Source organism: Mustela nigripes, chromosome 16, assembly GCF_022355385.1.
Source record: "Mustela nigripes isolate SB6536 chromosome 16, MUSNIG.SB6536, whole genome shotgun sequence".
NCBI classification, from domain to species: domain Eukaryota; kingdom Metazoa; phylum Chordata; class Mammalia; order Carnivora; family Mustelidae; genus Mustela; species Mustela nigripes.
The window spans coordinates 29,012,684-29,031,433 of record NC_081572.1 but is presented as its reverse complement, the minus strand read 5'-3'; positions in this window follow the sequence as shown (position 1 = coordinate 29,031,433).

The window sequence follows — 18,750 nt, the reverse complement described above, 5'->3', positions numbered from 1 at the left end:
GAGCTGAATGATGATAAGGTATCTCTCCTACATTAGCAGTCCCAATGCAGTAGCAAAATGTCACTTTGTTGAAGATTAGATGTCAGCAGGGGTCAAAAAAGCAAATACCCCATTCAAATCCATACATCATCCTCAACTCTTTTCTTTTAGTGCCAAAAAAAGGAAATTGTGCTATTAGGGCTGAATTTTGTGTAACCTTCCTTAGACTGCATTTGGAATTTTGTCATCCGTGTATCAAAAGGTCATAGTACACAGAAACCTGAACAATTTCTGTGATATTCCACTGTCAAAACTCTTTTCCATAAAGCCGTAATAATTAAAGAGTCTGTTGCTGGCACTGAGGTAGACTGATCAGTGAACAGGCTAGATGACCCAGACCTTCAAATTTATAAAAACTTTATATACAGTTAAATCCTCGTGTCCCAGCATGTACAAAAGAAGGGGGGAGTGTTGGATTTTAACCTAATGAATATGCAAACATGGTAAGAAATTGTCAGTAATTACTCCAGTCTAGATATAAGGGAAGTAAAGTTGGTTGGATAAATGGGAAGTAAAGTTGGAATGCTTTAAGAACATAGCTCTGGGCTCCATAACCTGTGGTTTAATTTTAGCTAGTGCAACTTACTGTCTTTCTCACTTGGGCAAGGTGTTTAATCTTTCCAAATGCACAGTTCTGCAAACTGTAAAACGGGAGTGGCATTTAAACCTATCTTGGGCAACTTACATTTCCTCATCTGAAATAGTGATATAATGAAGAATTTTCACAGTGAATAGTAACTGGAATAATAAAACCTATCTTGTTGTCAGGACAAAAAGTAATAGTGGGAAAGCATTTAGTGTAATAGCTGTCCCGTAACTACATCCTTTCTTATTTATTATTCATATATTGGAATAAAGAAGGAAAAGATATATCTTTATAAGTGACAAAAATATTTGCAAAAGTCTAAAGGGAAACATCAAACAATATTTTTGAAAAATAGGTTTAATATATAAACATTTTTTAGATCTGAAAATTTGGGAGGGTATGATTTCTAATGGGTCTGTTGGCAATAAATTCTCTTTCCTTCCATTTTTTGTTTTTTTCCTGAGAGCATATGTATTTTACCTCCATTTTTAAGGAATATTTTAACTGGATATAGATCTCTAGATTGAGGACTTTATTCTTATAGACCCTATATCTATAAATCTTTTTTTTTTTTTTTTTGGCATCATTGTTTCTGATAGGAAAAAATCTGTCACTTTCTCATTATTCCCATATATGTAATGACTTTTTTTTTTCCTTCTGGGGTTGATTTTAAACTTTATTTTTGTTTTCCAGAAGTTTAACTCTGTAGGTGTGTGGGGTTCTTTTTGTTTTTTTGGTTTTTTTTTTTTGTTTTTTTAGTTTATCCTCATTGGTGTTCACTGATAACTGATATTTCTAGATTCGTGAGTTGTTTCTGGTCAAATTTAGAGTAAAGTTGGCTAGTTGCATGAATTTCAAGTGCCTGATATTGTTTCAAATGTAAGTGAGGTTTTGTTTGTGTTTTTTTCCAATCTTTTTTTCTCTCTGTGCTTCTGCTGGATAATTTTCATTGACCTGAGTTCAAGTTCAATGATGTTTTGTTGTATGTAATCGTCTTAATCTTGTCCAATGGGTAAATTTAAATTTTTGATCTCTGATCTTCTATTTAGTATTTAGATAATAAAAAACAAATGTTCAAATTTCTTAGGAAATTCTCGATATCTTATCTTTCTTTCCTTCCCTGTAAACTGTTCAGCTTTTTAATCTGTTATTTTTATTTTTTTAAAGATTTTATTTATTTGACAGGCAGAGATTACAAGTAGGCAGAAAGGCAGGCAGAGAAGGGGACGGAAGCAGGCTCCCTGCTGGGCAGAGAGCCCGATGAGGGGCTCGATCCCAGAACCCTGAAATCATGACCTGAACTGAAGGCAGAGGCTTAATCCACTGAGCCACCCAGGTGCCCCATCTTAGTTATTTTAAAGTCATGTCTGAAAACAGCAATACCTGCTTTGCTTCTGCAGAGGCTTAATCCACTGAGCCACCCAGGTGCCCCATCTTAGTTATTTTAAAGTCATGTCTGAAAACAGCAATACCTGCTTTGCTTTGCTTCTGAGTATGTGTCTTTAAACTACTGGTTACATGTTACTGTCTCACACTCCCCCCGCCCCCAGTATCTGTTAATTATTTAGTGAGTATTTTGAAGGACCTTATCAAGATTGCATTCTATTATTTTTTTACTGGAAAATGTTAAGTTTCATTTGAGTAGGCAGTTAAATTACTGACTGACAACTTCAACCTGTGAAGTCTTTGTGATTTGCAAGATGAGGTCTGTTTCTTTTTTACCCTCAGTTCTTTAGTCTTGGTATGCTGTCCTTACTCCAGAGGTGTGGCGTCTTTCTGGATGCTCAGCACTAACTGAATGTTGGTGGATTCCATGTTAATGGGCAAAGGTCATGCCTTTCCTGTTCTACTGCTGACTGCATTCCTCTCCCCTCTAAGACTGTAATACTTAGTTGCTCTTCGTAGATTCAGGCCAACTCCAGTACCAGAAGAAGTTAGACCTATGGTAGAGGGAATCAACCAGCTCTATGCCCACAGTTTCAGCATAATTTCTTCTACGTATTGATGCACAGGTCTGAGACTTTGCTTTCATTTTCATGTTTTTCAGATCATTTTCTTGTAAACCATGCAGGACAGGGGATAATTGTTGAGCTTCATCAATTCAGTCTTGCTTCTGAATTTTTATCCAATTGTTGTAGCCCTGCTGTTTTTAGATGGAACATCTTAACTGTGTCTTCCTGTTTGGTTGGAGGGTTTTGTCTGCCTTCGGTTTTTTTCTGTCTCTGTGCTATCCACTCCTGGGCAAGCTCGTTCATGATCCTAACTTTTGACCTGGATTGAGATCGTAGAATTTAACTAAAGAATGATGGTTAGCGAGACCAAACATCCTATGCTAATCTGTCTGTAAGTTCTTTGAGCAAATATTTATTGAAACTTCTCTGCATGCCAGGATCCCAGAATATAGAGACGAGTACTCTTGAGAAATCCTGATATGTAGCACTGATTGCTTACATACAGCAAGGATAAAAGAACTGGTTGTTAAAACTTAAAGAGGGAGGGGCATCTCTGGGGGAAAGGCCTCTCTAGGGGAAGTACGTGTGTGTGTGTGTGTGTGTGTGTGTGTGTGTGTGTACACAAATGGTATTTATCATGACTGAACAGTGGGAGCTTCAGCAGAATAGTTGGCATTGTCTGGATATTCAGTATCTCCTTTCCTTTAACCACGAAACCAGAGGACCTTCCTTCCTGGGCTGCTGCAGTGAAACTTTTTGAAGTCAGCTCCTGAGCCTGGTGCTGGAAAATGGCGTTTAGCATAGCTGGCAGGCGGCTGAGGCTGAGGCAGTGGTTACCGACAGAAAACAGTGGTGGAGGCAAATTGGTTTTCAATTTTATGCGACGCTGACTCGTCTACCCAGAGGGTGCATTTCATTATCTGTGACTTGACTGGGGATGAGTCTGAACAGCTCATGGAGGCAAATCTGCCGATCAGAGCAACACTAGAGGGTTTTATTTATTTATTTAAACATATATTTTTTCTTCCTTCGTAAAGGAAATTAAAAGCGAAAAGGGGGGGGGGAGAGACCATGAAAATGTTGAGAATTAGCAAAAAGAAATGGAGAAAATGGAACCTAAAAGTTGTAGTCCCTTTTTCTAGATACAACCACCCACTTCGTTTGTCCTGAGAAGGGTTCCAGGGTCAGAGTAAGGGGCTAAGCCACTCTGTTCCTTCTTTCCATTTCCCCCTGAGATGTCCACAAAGAAACAGTATTTTTGTGATCTCCTTCTGCCATTTCGATATGTCGGGGTTTCTGAATTCTTTACCAGTCTAGTCCCATTCTCTTGGGATCCAGACATTTGAACAGCAGAGCCTGAACCTCACACACAGAACCCTGCTTTACCGTTCATCCAGTAACAAGTACATTCCTGTCCACCCTCCATGCGCTAGAAGGAGGCGGCTTTGGAAACTGCTACAGAGAAGTTTTGAGAAGATCAAGCAGTGGTGGTTTTCATCATTTTCTTAGGTTTGGGACCTTTCGTTAAAACTAAAGTTTACAGAAACTTGGTGGAAATGGATGGAAATGTCTCACTTGGGTCACTCCAATCTGGGCCCTTCAGCTCCTTGAACCAATGCCTTCAAGCCATTTGACTATGTTAACAATAACTCATGCTTATAATGGAAAATTTGGAAATTTTATTTTTCTTACCTCCTTAATACTTGTTACTGCTCTGGACAAGGGAGTGGTAAAAGTTGGATCCAGGCTTCCACGTGAGAAGCAGATGCCTAGCCCTTGAAACTAAGCTGTGTGTTATGACCCCATATTATCAGCACTTTTCTTTAAGGAATGTACAGGGTAAGGCTCAGCTAATAACAAAGGGGGGTTTTATTAATCCTATGCTATAATTTCTTTTGAGTTCCTTTGGAAATCTTGTTGGTAAGCGTGTAATAAGGCATGAATTCTTGGGTTGTCTAGTTTGATATATCAAAAATTCATCCCATAGTTTTTACGGAAGCAGTACCTTTTTTTGCATGCACTGTTACCATGACATTTCAGCACAATGGGCTATATTTTCTTCCCTTACTAAAAAAAAAAAAAAAGTCACTCGAGTATCTGCCTGCATGTGACTGTTGTTCAGAGAACAGCATTTAGAGATGGCAGGAGGCCAGATGGACTAATCTGATTGCAAGTGGAGCAGGGGCTTCTGGCCTGTCCCATGGGATCTTCTGTGAGGACACTCTAATGAAAAATAGATTAGATTTTTACCAAGTGGAGCTTCAGGTGTCAAATGCCTAAATTGTACCATTTCCCATCCTTATTACAATTACTGTCATAAGAATTGATTCACATCGTGCTTTTCTTTTGGGGGATGGAAGGAGCAGTCCTCTTTGCAATCTTACGAGTTGGGGGCCGGGGGGATAAGAACCAGGAGTGCATTATCTGCATTGCCCTGGGGATCCCTGATCCCTGTAATAGGTATATTTTCTTTCTCAGGCTGTCCGTATGTGGAGGTGCTTTGTGAAAGCTCATGTTCTCAGTGGGGGAAAGGCATGTCTTGGGATGTGGAACAGTGAGAGTCTGTTCACGGAAAGAGAAAGAGTCAGCAGCAGAAACTGGTGACTATATATATATAGTCATGGATAGGTTGTACTGGAAAAGCCATTTATAAGGAAATGAAAGTAATAGCTAAAAATAACAGCCAAGGAAGCAGAAAGCAAATGGTGAAAGGATTCTGTAGTTAGCTTCTTAATACCAAGGTATTTGAAGAATGCTGCTTCCAAGGGAATACTTAAAAAAAATAGGAATATTGGGAAGGCATGTTACTTTCTAGAACTTTAAAAAAAAATTATTTTGCATTGTGCAGCAGGAACTGGGGTTACTGAGCTCTGTAATGATCAAAATGTAGGCCTGCTCCTGGGTCTCTGACTCCCAGACCACAGCTCTTCCTGTCGCTCTCGACCCGCAAGAACGACCCGCAGACGAGGTTGAGTGGCAAACTTCTTTATTCAGTCTTCAGCCCCGGGACCCCGAACATTGATTACAGCCCCAAGTTATAGGATACAGTGGATAGAAGATAACCAATCACCATATAGCACAGCCACTATGACATCCAATCAGAAGGGATATAGGTGACTACAATCCAGATCACGCAGGGAGCTCGTGCCTACTGACGTGAGCCCCCGAAACTTATTGTTCATACTGTTTTTGTGCCTTTCCTATAACTCCTGGTTAATTATGTACCTCTATTAAGACTCCCAGTATAGATTGTACGTCACCTATGAACGCACCCAAATACCTTGGGTTGATCATTCACAGCCTTGCCTCCTCAGACACATCCGTCTATGTGACCTCTAGCAGCTGTTACATGGCTCCCCACAGCTCCCCCTTTATTATTATTTATATGGCGGGGATCGTGCCTGTCTTAGGTTGCCAATCCTCAACACACATGCTTACCCGTCATTGGGTACTCCCCTCAGATCGAAGAGCCCCTGTCTTAGGTTGCTATGGTGAGGGATCAGTCTTACCCATCGTTGGCTACCGACCCAGCATGCTAAAATAGGAATATTGGGAAGGCATGTTACTTTCTAGAACTTTAAAAAAAAATTATTTTGCATTGTGCAGCAGGAACTGGGGTTACTGAGCTCTGTAATGATCAAAATGTAGGCCTGCTCCTGGGTCTCTGACTCCCAGACCACAGCTCTTCCTTTTATCTGCAAATTTTTTTTTTTTTTTTTTTTTTTTTAAAGATTTTATTTATTTATTTGACAGAGAGAAATCACAAGTAGACGGAGAGGCAGGCAGAGAGAGAGGAAGGGAAGCAGACTCCCTGCTGAGCAGAGAGCCCGATGCGGGACTCGATCCCAGGACCCTGAGATCATGACCTGAGCCGAAGGCAGCGGCTTAACCCACTGAGCCACCCAGGCGCCCTTATCTGCAAATTTTTATGTTCAGGAGCAAACAGTTTTGGACTCGTTTTTCACATAGTTGTGAATTTTGCATTGGTTTTCCTTTAGCAGGGCTGGGTCAGCATTTTATTGGGTGTATTCTGAAGAGTGCTCTTATGAGATGATCCATGAGGGAAAGAATTTCCTAGTTAAATACATTTGGGAGAAGTAGTAGCTCAGTACATCCCTCTCTTGGATGGTTTCATCACATGTTGGAATATTGAAGACCCTGGGAAGCCTCACAGCAGAGAGGCTGTTTGACTTTGTTTAACCGAGAGTGTCTGGAATGTATTTTGTCCTGGAGTCCTTTTGGGGTATTAATTGACCTCCCCAAACATGATTTGGAAAACTGATCTGAGTGGGGCTGTTTACCCTTGGTCCATTCACAGAGGCTTGGTCTGATTGCGGGTACTGGCTGTGGCCCTGATTAAAATTTGCAGTTCCAGAAAGAAAAGTGAACTAGTATTTACTGAGATTTCGCAAGACAACCTGCAGTGCTCTTGGTCTTAGAACTTTTGTTTCTGGTTGTCGTCTTTTCTTTTTTTTTAAAATTGTTTTAAAAAAGATTTTATTTGTTTATTTGAGATAGAAAATGAGAGAGAGCATGAGAGGGGAGAGGTCAGAGGGAGAAGCAAACCCCCTGCTGAGCAGGGAGCCTAATGGGGGACTCAATCCCAGGACTCCAGGATCATAACCTGAGCCGAAGGCAGTGGCTTAACCAACTGAGCCACCCAGGCACCCCCTGTTGTCCTCCTTCTAATACCATACCATACATAGTATTTTCTTCACTTAAGAAACCCGAGATTCAGAGAGACAAAGTGGTTTTTCCAGAGTATCTAATAAAATTAATTGTGCGAGAGAGAACCAAACCAGGTCTTTTTTTTCCAAAGACCGAGCTCTTTGAACTAGACCATGGAAGGCAAGCAGGTAACCATTTCCTGGTAGAGGGAGAAATATCCTGGTTTTGGCTGGGATCCTGCAATGTGAGACTTGAGAGTGCCAAAACCAGGAGAGTCTCTGCCAAACTGAGTGAGGTTGGTCACCTTGGATTTCTTCCTCTTATCCTCATAATAAACATAGATGAGCCATCCCAATACTCTTTTCTGTTGAACCTGCATATTGCCTCAGTCTTTCCTGACTCTCTGCTCCAGAAAGCCACTACCAATCAAAGGAAACATGGTGTGTGTGTGTGTGCTCGCGGGTGGGCGGGTGTGTGGGAGAGAGTAACAGGGAGGTTATTTCATCTCTAACCTATATTATGCTGGCTCATATGAAATCTTTCGCATACCAAATAGCCTGAGTGTTAGAGGGGGACTCCCTGCAGAGACTCTGCTCTGTATTTCAGACTCCAAGCTATATCCACCATGTCAGGCAAATGTGATAACTGCCAAGCTCCAGAAACAATCCACAGTGGAATGAATGGACATTTAATGATTTTTACTTCCCTTCAGGCTGATAGCTTTCATTTGTGACCTAAATCCATTCTTCCCAATTCCCCAACCCATTAAATCTGGGCTAGTCATCTTCTAGTATTTTGTTGTAGCCTCAGCTCTCAGTCCTCAGAACATGCCTTAAACAAGTGACTTCCTCACTTAATATTGAAGAAAGTGATTCTACCAATGTAGAAGCAGAATCAGTTTATCGAAGCTTCTCTGTAAAGTGGAAATGTTCTCCCCTGTATTAATGGAAAATCTCAATTATATCTTAGATCCACATCAATACTAAAATGTGTAGGACTCAGATTAAACAGTGAAGTCCTTCAGAACTCCATTTTCTAATCATTGTAGAGCATTTTCTGATATGCTGAGCTCAGAATCAGCCCTAAACCTACAGTCCTGGACAACTTACAAGAAAGTTTCTAAAACAGAACATACCTAAAGAAGACATATCATAAATGTACAGCTTGGTACATTTCACCAGGTGAATTTGTAATCACTACTCAGATTAAGAAAGAGAATACTTTTCAGACTCTGTCGCAGCCACTCCTCCTTGCAACATTTAACACTCTCCTGATTTTTTAAATCCCTGTAGAATATGTTTAGCTCTTGTTGAGCTTTATAGAAATGGCATTTTTTATGCCTGGCTTTTTTCATTTACTGTTACACTTGTCACAGGCATTTAGGTTGTGTGTATAATAGTTCCTTTTTCTCATTACTACATAGTATTTATTATACCACAATGCGTTGATGCATTCCACTGTTGACAAGCCTTTGGGTTCTGGTTTTTGGCTAGTATCGTGTTGCAACAAACATTCTTGTGCATGTCTTTTTGGTGAACACACATCTGCATTTCTTTTCATTCTGTACATAGGAGTGGAATTACTGAATTATGGTAGTGTATCCATATATTTAACTGTAGTAGATAATAGCAAACAATTTTCCAAAGCAACTGTATTAATTTATGCCCCTGGCAGCCATGATTGGAGAGTCCCAAGCACACTATACACCTTCATCACAGCTAAGATTGATTCTAAAACAGAACCTATTTCTCTCCAGTCTTAGGAGAATCTTTGTGGAAGTGGATGCTCTCTTTGCTGCCCCTTGCCTTCCTGCCGACCTCCCTTCCAGAAAATTCTATTTCCTTAAATCCTCCTTTTTCTCAGTCTGCCTATTCTTTCCTGCTTTTTATTAGAGATAGTCATTAGAAATGTGATGTGGTACCACACCTCACAAGTATATGCCTTTGTGTAGAGGACAGGGGTGATGGCACCATAAAAATCGCTGAAATTTTTGCCATCAGTATTGTGTGTGTGTGTGTGTGTGTGTGTGTGTAAAAGATCTTATTTTTTATTTTTCGAATAGTTTTAGGTTTCTAGCAAAATTGGGAGAAAGGTATGGAGATACCCAGTATATCCCCCCTCCTTGCACATCTACATAGCCTCTCCTATAATCAGCATCTACTACCAAAGTAGTCCATTTGTTGCAGTGGATAAACCGACAGAGACACATCATTACCCCAAATCCATAGTTTACGTTAGAGTTTGCAGCTTGGTGTTGGCCATTCTGTGAATTTGCCCAGACGTAAAATGATATGTATCCACCATTGTAGTATTTTCTAGAGTAGTTTCACCGCCCTAAAAATCCACTGTTTCACCAGTTCATCCTTTCCTCTTCCCAGGATCGGGGAACTACTGATGTTCTCACTCTCTCCATAGTTTTGCCTTTTCTGGAATGTGTTATGGAATCATAAGCGTAGCTCTTCCACTTTGGTTTCTCTCACTTAGTGATACACATTGAAGCTGCCTCCATGTCTTCTCATTGCTTGATAGCTTATTTAAGTGCTGACTCATAATGCATTGTCTGGGTGTACCCCCAGTTTATCCACTCACTGAAGGACATATTGTCTGTATCCAAGTTTTGGAAATTACAAATAAAACTTATAAACACCTGTGGACACGTTTCTGTGTGGACTCGTGCTCCTTGGTGTTTAAAGTACTGAAAGCTTAACAGCTAGATAATACAGTTAGGAGTGTCCTCAAGAGTTCTGACTGTCCTGTCTACAACCTGTGCCACTCACTTACAGTTACTTTCCTGCCCCCCCCCATCTCTATATCAGGTATTTCCACTCGGTATTCTTCACATCATTTAAACTCAGTAAATCCAAACTCAGTAGATGAAATCATCATTTGTCCAACCCTGCTCCTCCACATCAGACTAGCTCCACTTCTGGATTCTTTTGTTTCTAACCTCTCTTCTTCCCTGGCTATCCGGCTTGGTAGTGTCTGTCAGCTCCCTGCCTCCTCTCCCTTTTCCTCCATACACAATCAGTCACCAAGTTCTGTACATTTTTTCATTCAAAGGTTCAGTTTGTTCCAGCCCTTCCTTTTTACCGATACTGCCTGGTGTAGTACCTCATTTTTGTTAAAGCTCTTACAGTAGCCACTCCCTTGTTTCTAAGCTTCCCCCACCGCTTTTTCCCCCCAAGAATCCAATTCATTTTGTAAACTCTTGTTTGCTAAATAATTCTTCCTAAGTAATACTTTGATTATGTCATTCTTTTTTATTTTTTTAAAGACTTAAAAAATTGATTTGACAGAGATCACAAGTAGGCAGAGAGGCAGACAGAGAGAGAGAGGGAGAAGGAAGCAGGCTTCCCGCTGAGCAGAGAGCCCGATGAGGGGCTCGATCCCAGGACCTCGAGATCATGACCTGAGCCAAAGGCAGAGGCTCAACCCACTGAGCCACCCAGGCATCCTGATTATGTCATTCTTCTTCTGGAGAATTATCAGTTTCCTAGATTATGGTGATTAAAGACTAAACTAATTATCTTGTCAGTCAAGACCGTCGATATTCTGTCTCCCATCTATAGCCTTTCTGGACTGACTTCCCTCTCTCCACTGATGTGCCTTGTGACTTCCTGTCTTTGTGCTTTGCTCAGATTTTTTCCTTAGTTTGGAATGTTCTCTACCCCTATATTTCTCTATACGGAAATCTTATTTATTCCTCAAAACCAGATGAATGAACATGAGTTTCCTAATTGTGCACTTATTCCATGTGTAAATGGTCTCATTCAGCTAAACTACAATTTCTTTAATTGAGGCTCTTCCACATTTGACTAATTATAAGAATCCTCTGAGCTTTGTACAGATACATAGACTCTTAAGTATATGAGAAGACTACTGAAACACTGCGATGTTTCTCTTTACAGATCACCTTACGATGACTTAATGGTTTTTAGTGTGTGTGTATGTGTGTGTGTGTGTGTGTGTGTGTATAATATATTTTGTACTAAGTTGCAAGATTGCTTAGGGCTTAGATGGATCTTTATTTCTGTATGCCTTGAATTTCTCAGCTCCGTATTTGCACATACTAGGTGCTTAATGCATTTAGATTTAGTAACTTAAAAATTTGGTATCTTTCCAAATGCAGTTCCCTAGGGAACTGCAGTGATCATTAAAAAAAAAAAAAAGATCAATGCAGTCTCATACCCTGTCTGTTCTTGGCCTTACTCTTTTTCTATAATATCTATTTTATTACACTCTGATTTTTTTTTTTTCTCTTTGGCTAACAGGACCCATATTTCCAGGATTGGTCTTAGGTCTCAACATCATCTAGGAGACTGGGAAAGCAATTAATCTTGTATCAGTATGTCTTATTTTGGGATACCTGATGCTTGAATCAGTTCAGGCACACTATTTTTGATGGGGAGAAGAGAATATTATTCACTCTAAAGAACTACGGAACCCACAGTATGATATGAAAATCATGACTCTAAAATGATCTTTCCCATGTGTGTGAAGACAAAGATACCAAATTGCCCTGGGTGATTTGTTCTTACAATTGCTCATGGTGATTTATTCAACTTCAAGTCACTTCTAAGTCTTTCCAGAGAAAGATAAGGCCAAATTACCTGCTGGTGCCTAATCTTCTAGTACGATTACTTAAGAGAACGCTTTGGGGCAGTTTTCTGCTTTGAGGATATTATGGTGCATTCACCATTTAACAATGGGGAGATGATTGTCATTTATGGGACCCATCCTAACTGCACAATGGCTTCTGATTAGGATAAGACCGAAATTGTTGCTGATTAGAGTAACATACTGTGGTTGGCTGTTATTGCCCCGTATCTCCTTAGAAAAAGGTGGCACCTGTAAAAATCAATAATGCATGAGTTTGAGAAAGCTCTGAGATAGCATTTTGTTACGTCCAGAGGGAACGAAAGAATCAAACTTTCTCAATCTAAGTTTCTCATTTTATTCATATCAAAGAGTTTATAGAGACCACCTGTGTTGTGCTTTTTACTATGCCAGCTGTTGTGGCTTAGACAAGAGAAATATAAGTCATTATTTCTTTCCTCAAGTAGTTTCTGATTTTGTGGGGTGAGATAAGACATTTCAACATATACAATTAAAAGGCAATGGAAGGCCATATGTGGACATTTTGCCAAGGATGTTGTATAGAGAATGTGATCAGATTTAAAAGAGAGAAGGAAATGTGTCATTCTTAAGGATGATTGGCCTTTAGACTGGCCTTGATGTTATGAGAGTAAAATGAAATAAGTAAATAAGGAATAAGACCATGGATAAAGCTGTTTATATCTTTTGTCTTCTAGGCAGGGGGTTGAGCGCTTAGTAGGAAATCTCAGAATTTTTAAATGGACATCTTGGGTAATTCTTAATGTATATTGTATTCATTACCCCTGAAGGTGCCAAAATAGAAACAACCTCTTCCTAATGGTGATATCTCATTTTGCATTCTTAAAGCGATTTTATTTACAGCTGGGCTATTAATTATCTTCATCAGTGGCAGCCTTTGAGCCACTCATTTGCAGTCTTTGCATTCTGGTATTTTCCTGCTGTCTTTTTTTGTGAGTGCACTTCTTTCTCTGCAGTGATCTATAGTGCTCAAGAAAGGGTTTTTAAATTGACAGGCTGAAAGATACCAGTACCTGGGAGAGTTTATTAAACGCACAGCCAATGAACTTGGTTCAGCCGATGCCTTTAAAAGAATGAGTGTCTGAAAAGCTGCAGGGTACTGTATCGTTTTAGCACTGAAAAATGAGACTGAGATTTTGAACAGTGTGAGATGGACATTCTGTTCAGTAGCTGAAAGTGTATGTGGGGGAGGAGGAGATTATGCCAATGGAAGGAGGGTGGAGAAAATATGAACAAGGACAAATTTATGTAAGTGGTCGTTTTCCAGGGACACTCTCAAGGATCAGGGCAGAGGGAGCAGGTTTCTTTTGGATGGGAAATCGTTCTACAAAGGGAGATTTTGCCCTCTTTTCCTGTTTCAAGAGAAAAACATGAAGCTTTATATGAAACAAATTCTGCTGGCTTATATAGACACTCACTTGTCTTTGTGCATGGGTTGGACCAGATGGTTCCTGGAAACCCTGGCTAGCCCCTGGTTTTGAGAGTCTCTCCTGAGAAAGCAGTTTGTGTTTAATTTAAACATGAAGTCTAGATCTTGTTGGGCATTCTGCAGGATTGGCCAAGAAGCTCAAAAAAAATAATTCAGCGGATTGTATTAAAGGTGCATTTTCTAGTATGTTACCTGGATCATAGCTTTCATTTCCTGCTTCTGTCTTTCATTTATTCTCATGTATTGAGAATAAGTAAGTGACAGGAGACCAGGATACAAAGACAAGACAGGCTGCTGACATCAAGGAATTTGTGTCCAGTGGGGTAGATGGAAAATTGCCAAAGAAGTGGCACAGACTTGGAGGTCAGAAAATGATGCCAGAACTGAGCTGAACTTTGATGCCTTGTTAGAATAGCTCATTGTTGGAATGAGCTAGGTAGAATGTGGGAAGGTCAACAGATTATCTGTCATAAGACTTTAATTAGAAAGTTAAGTTCATACAATACTAGAACAGTTTTTCTTTGTAAATTGCACTTGACTGTCATTGCTATATAAATGTTACTAACACATGATAATAAACAAAGAAAATGGCCCAAAGGAAAAACGATTCATGTAGTCATATGTAGTTTTGATATTTCACACGTATTTAAAACAGTTTTTCCTGTGATAAGCTAAACTCTGACCAAAAATGCTACTCTGTTACATTGGCCTGGTCAGTTGGCAAGGGAGTGAGAAAGACTGAATGTATGTATGTTCTTGAATGTTTAGTCATTTCATTTGGTTGCCTTTTGGGGTGGGTAATGAGGCTGTTTGAATTAAGTTTTGTTGGTCATCTGAAACAGCCACGTGAAGAGGAAGTTGTATGTTTTGTAGACTTTTGACAGTGCTCTGGTGGCTTCAAATGCATAACAGACCTCTTTTATTTATTTATTTATTTATTTATTTATTTGTCAGAGAGAAAGAGAGAGAGAGCACACAAGCAGGCAGAGAGGCAGGCAGAGGCAGAGAGAGAAGCAGGCTCCCTGCTGAGCAAGGAGCCCGACTTGGAACTCGATCCAAGAACTCTGGAATCATGACCAGAGCCGAAGGCAGCAGCCCAACCCACTGAGCCACCCAGGCGTCCCACATAACAGACCTCTTAATTGGTACTTTGGGTGCAACCCTTAATGACTGCCCTTAACATTATCTATTAAATGGAAAAAATACCCTTTCTTCTTCCTTCACAGGGTTGCAGTAAGTATCAAAGAAAACCACGGGTGTGAAGACCTTTCATAGACTACAGACTCTTACAGCATTCTGCTTTTAGGTTAGAAATGTTAAGGTCTCTGGAATATTCTGACTTTTCAAAGTATTCTGTAGTGTTCTTGATTTCTAGTTTTCTTTCTTTCTTTTTCATAAAGATTTTGTTTATTTGAGAGAGAATGAGAGAAAACACGAGAGGGGAGAGGGTCAGAGGGAGAAGCAGACTCCCTGCTAAGCAGGGAGCCCAAAGCGGGATTTGATCTCCGAACTCTTGGGTCATGACCTGAGCCCAAGCAGCCACCCAACCAACTGAGCCACCCAGGCGCCCCTGGTTTCTCATTGTCACCTTCCTACATTGTGTGTGTGTGTGTGTGTGTGTATAATTTGTAAGTTTTTTTTTTTTTTTAAATTTATTTGACAGAGACCGGGAGATCACAAGTAGTCAGAGAGGCAGGCAGAGAGAGAAGAGGAAGCAGGCTCACCACCGAGCAGAGAGCCCGATGTGGGGCTCGATCCCAGGACCCTGAGATCATGACCTGAGCCGAAGGCAGAGGCTTTAACCCACTGAGCCACCTAGGTGCCCTGTGTGTGTGTATAATTAAACAAGCATATCTTTATTTATAAAATAGATATGTGTGTATATATGAAATTAATACTAGAATTCACTAATCTTACATAGTGAAATCAGTCTGCAAGCCTATAGGAGTGCTGGATTTTAGTTATAAATTCTCCCAATTTTCTTTTTCCATATTTAAGCCATCTTTCATATAAAACTGAGATAGAGAAACTGAAGGACTCCATAGAAACCTGCTTTTGCTCCTTTTCCTGCTTCTGTGCTTGCTCTTTACACTTTACACATGCCTCAGAATGCATGTAGGGTATATCCTCCTTGTAAGGGACAAGGAGGTAATGATTTCTTTAGAATGGAGACCATCTAAAGAAGAACCAGGTGAGAATGACCTCACCTGTGCATTCAAGGCCACTGACCCTAGGCATATCAATGTCAGGACTCCCCTAACTCCAAGGAATAATCGACTTAGGAAGGTCACCTGGGCCCTCCTCCTGTTCTTGTTCTGACTGGTTCCTGAATGCCTGAGAAGACACATACACCCAACCACAACCCTCAGTAAAAACTAGCGACATTCAGCAAAGAGGGGACCCTCTCTCCTTTCTGAGTCTCCCAGGTACTCATTGGTACCTGCCCTCTCTATACCTTCATTAAGCTCTTTCACGTCCTGCTGGCTCATGCTTTATATCTTTGCAGTGCATAGCCCAGGAATCCTCTTGGCTGGTCCTGCGGGGGAAGGGGTGGTCCCCCTTCTGGGTCCTCAAACCAGGCCTGCCTGTGTCCAAACGACCAGTTAAAATTCCCTGTTCAGGCCTAGTAGATAACCTTCTATTCTGAGAATCCTTCTATATACATTGATGCATTGAGGTCTCGTGTCATTAACCACAAAGGCAATGTGTTTGCTCCCTTACTTGGGTTTATCATCACTGAAGATGCACTGTGATTTGTGAGAGAGTTTGGAGGCTGACCGACTGTAGAGGAAATGTTGGTGAGTGTGAAACCTGCATGAGCTCAGCAGTCATTCAAACTCAGATCTGACAGTACATCAGGAAAAGATAAGGTGGCCGTTCAAGCTCAGTGTCCTTCATGGGAGTCATGAAGTTTTTTTTTTTTTTTTTTCTTGGCCCCATATTTATTTTTTTTATTTTTTATTTTTTTTTAATTTTTTATTTTTTATAAACATATATTTTTATCCCCAGGGGTACAGGTCTGTGAATCACCAGGTTTACACACTTCACAGCACTCACCAAATCACATACCCTCCCCAATGTCCATAATCCCACCCCCTTCTCCCAAACCCCCTCCCCCCGGCAACCCTCAGTTTGTTGTGAGATTAAGAGTCACTTATGGTTTGTCTCCCTCCCAATCCCATCTTGTTTCATTGATTCTTCTACCCACTTAAGCCTCCATGTTGCATCACCACTTCCTCATATCAGGGAGATCATATGATAGTTGTCTTTCTCTGCTTGACTTATTTCGCTAAGCATGATACGCTCTAGTTCCATCCATGTTGTTGCAAATGGCAAGATTTCATTTCTTTTGATGGCTGCATAGTATTCCATTGTGTATATATACCACATCTTCTTGATCCATTCATCTGTTGATGGACATCTAGGTTCTTTCCATAGTTTGGCTATTGTGGACATTGCTGCTATAAACATTCGGGTGCATGTGTCCCTTTGGATCACTACATTTGTATCTTTAGGGTAAATACCCAATAGTGCAATTGCTGGGTCATAGGGCAGTTCTATTTTCAACATTTTGAGGAACCTCCATGCTGTTTTCCAGAGTGGCTGCACCAGCTTGCATTCCCACCAACAGTGTAGGAGGGTTCCCCTTTCTCCGCATCCTCGCCAGCATCTGTCATTTCCTGACTTGTTGATTTTAGCCATTCTGACTGGTGTGAGGTGATATCTCATTGTGGTTTTGATTTGTATTTCCCTGATGCCGAGTGATATGGAGCACTTTTTCATGTGTCTGTTCGCCATCTGGATGTCTTCTTTGCAGAAATGTCTGTTCATGTCTTCTGCCCATTTCTTGATTGGATTATTTGTTCTTTGGGTGTTGAGTTTGCTAAGTTCTTTATAGATTCTGGACACTAGTCCTTTATCTGATATGTCGTTTGCAAATATCTTCTCCCATTCTGTCAGTTGTCTTTTGATTTTGTTAACTGTTTCCTTTGCTGTGCAAAAGCTTTTGATCTTGATGAAATCCCAATAGTTCATTTTTGCCCTTGCTTCCCTTGCCTTTTGCGTTGTTCCTAGGAAGATGTTGCTGCGGCAGAGGTCGAAGAGGTTGCTGCCCGTGTTCTCCTCAAGGATTTTGATGGATTCCTTTCGTACATTGAGGTCCTTCATCCATTTTGAGTCTATTTTTGTGTGTGGTGTAAGGAAATGGTCCAATTTCATTTTTCTGCATGTGGCTGTCCAATTTTCCCAGCACCATTTATTGAAAAGGCTGTCTTTTTTCCATTGGACATTCTTTCCTGCTTTGTCGAAGATTAGTTGACCATAGATTTGAGGGTCTATTTCTGGGCTCTCTATTCTGTTCCATTGATCTATGTGTCTGTTTTTGTGCCAGTACCATACTGTCTTGATGATGACAGCTTTGTAATAGAGCCTGAAGTCCGGAATTGTGATGCCACCAACGTTGGCTTTCTTTTTCAATATCCCTTTGGCTATTCGAGGTCTTTTCTGGTTCCATATAAATTTTAGAATTATTTGTTCCATTTCTTTGAAAAAGATGGATGGTACTTTGATAGGAATTGCATTAAATGTGTAGATTGCTTTAGGTAGCATAGACATTTTCACAATATTTATTCTTCCAATCCAGGAGCATGGAACATTTTTCCATTTCTTTGTGTCTTCCTCAATTTCTTTCATGAGTACTTTATAGTTTTCTGAGTATAGATTCTGTGTCTCTTTGGTTAGGTTTATTCCTAGGTATCTTATGGTTTTGGATGCAATTGTAAATGGGATTGACTCCTTAATATCTCTTTCTTCTGTCTTGCTGTTGGTGTAGAGAAATGCAACTGATTTCTGTGCATTGATTTTATATCCTGACACTTTACTGAATTCCTGTATAAGTTCTAGCAGTTTTGGAGTGCAGTCTTTTGGGTTTTCCACATATAGTATCATATCATCTGCGAAGAGTGATAATTTGACTTCTTCTTTGCCGATTTGGATGCCTTTAATTTCCTTTTGTTGTCTGATTGCTGAGGCTAGGACCTCTAGTACGATGTTGAATAGCAGTGGTGATAATGGACATCCCTGCCGTGTTCCTGACCTTAGCGGAAAAGCTTTCAGTTTTTCTCCATTGAGAATGATATTTGCGGTGGGTTTTTCATAGATGGCTTTGATGATATTGAGGTATGTGCCCTCTATCCCTACACTTTGAAGAGTTTTGATCAGGAAGGGATGTTGTACTTTGTCAAATGCTTTTTCAGCATCTATTGAGAGTATCATATGGTTCTTGTTCTTACTTTTATTGATGTGTTGTATCACATTGACTGATTTGCGGATGTTGAACCAACCTTGCAGCCCTGGAATAAATCCCACTTGGTCGTGGTGAATAATCTTTTTAATGTACTGTTGAATCCTATTGGCTAGTATTTTGTTGAGTATTTTCGCAT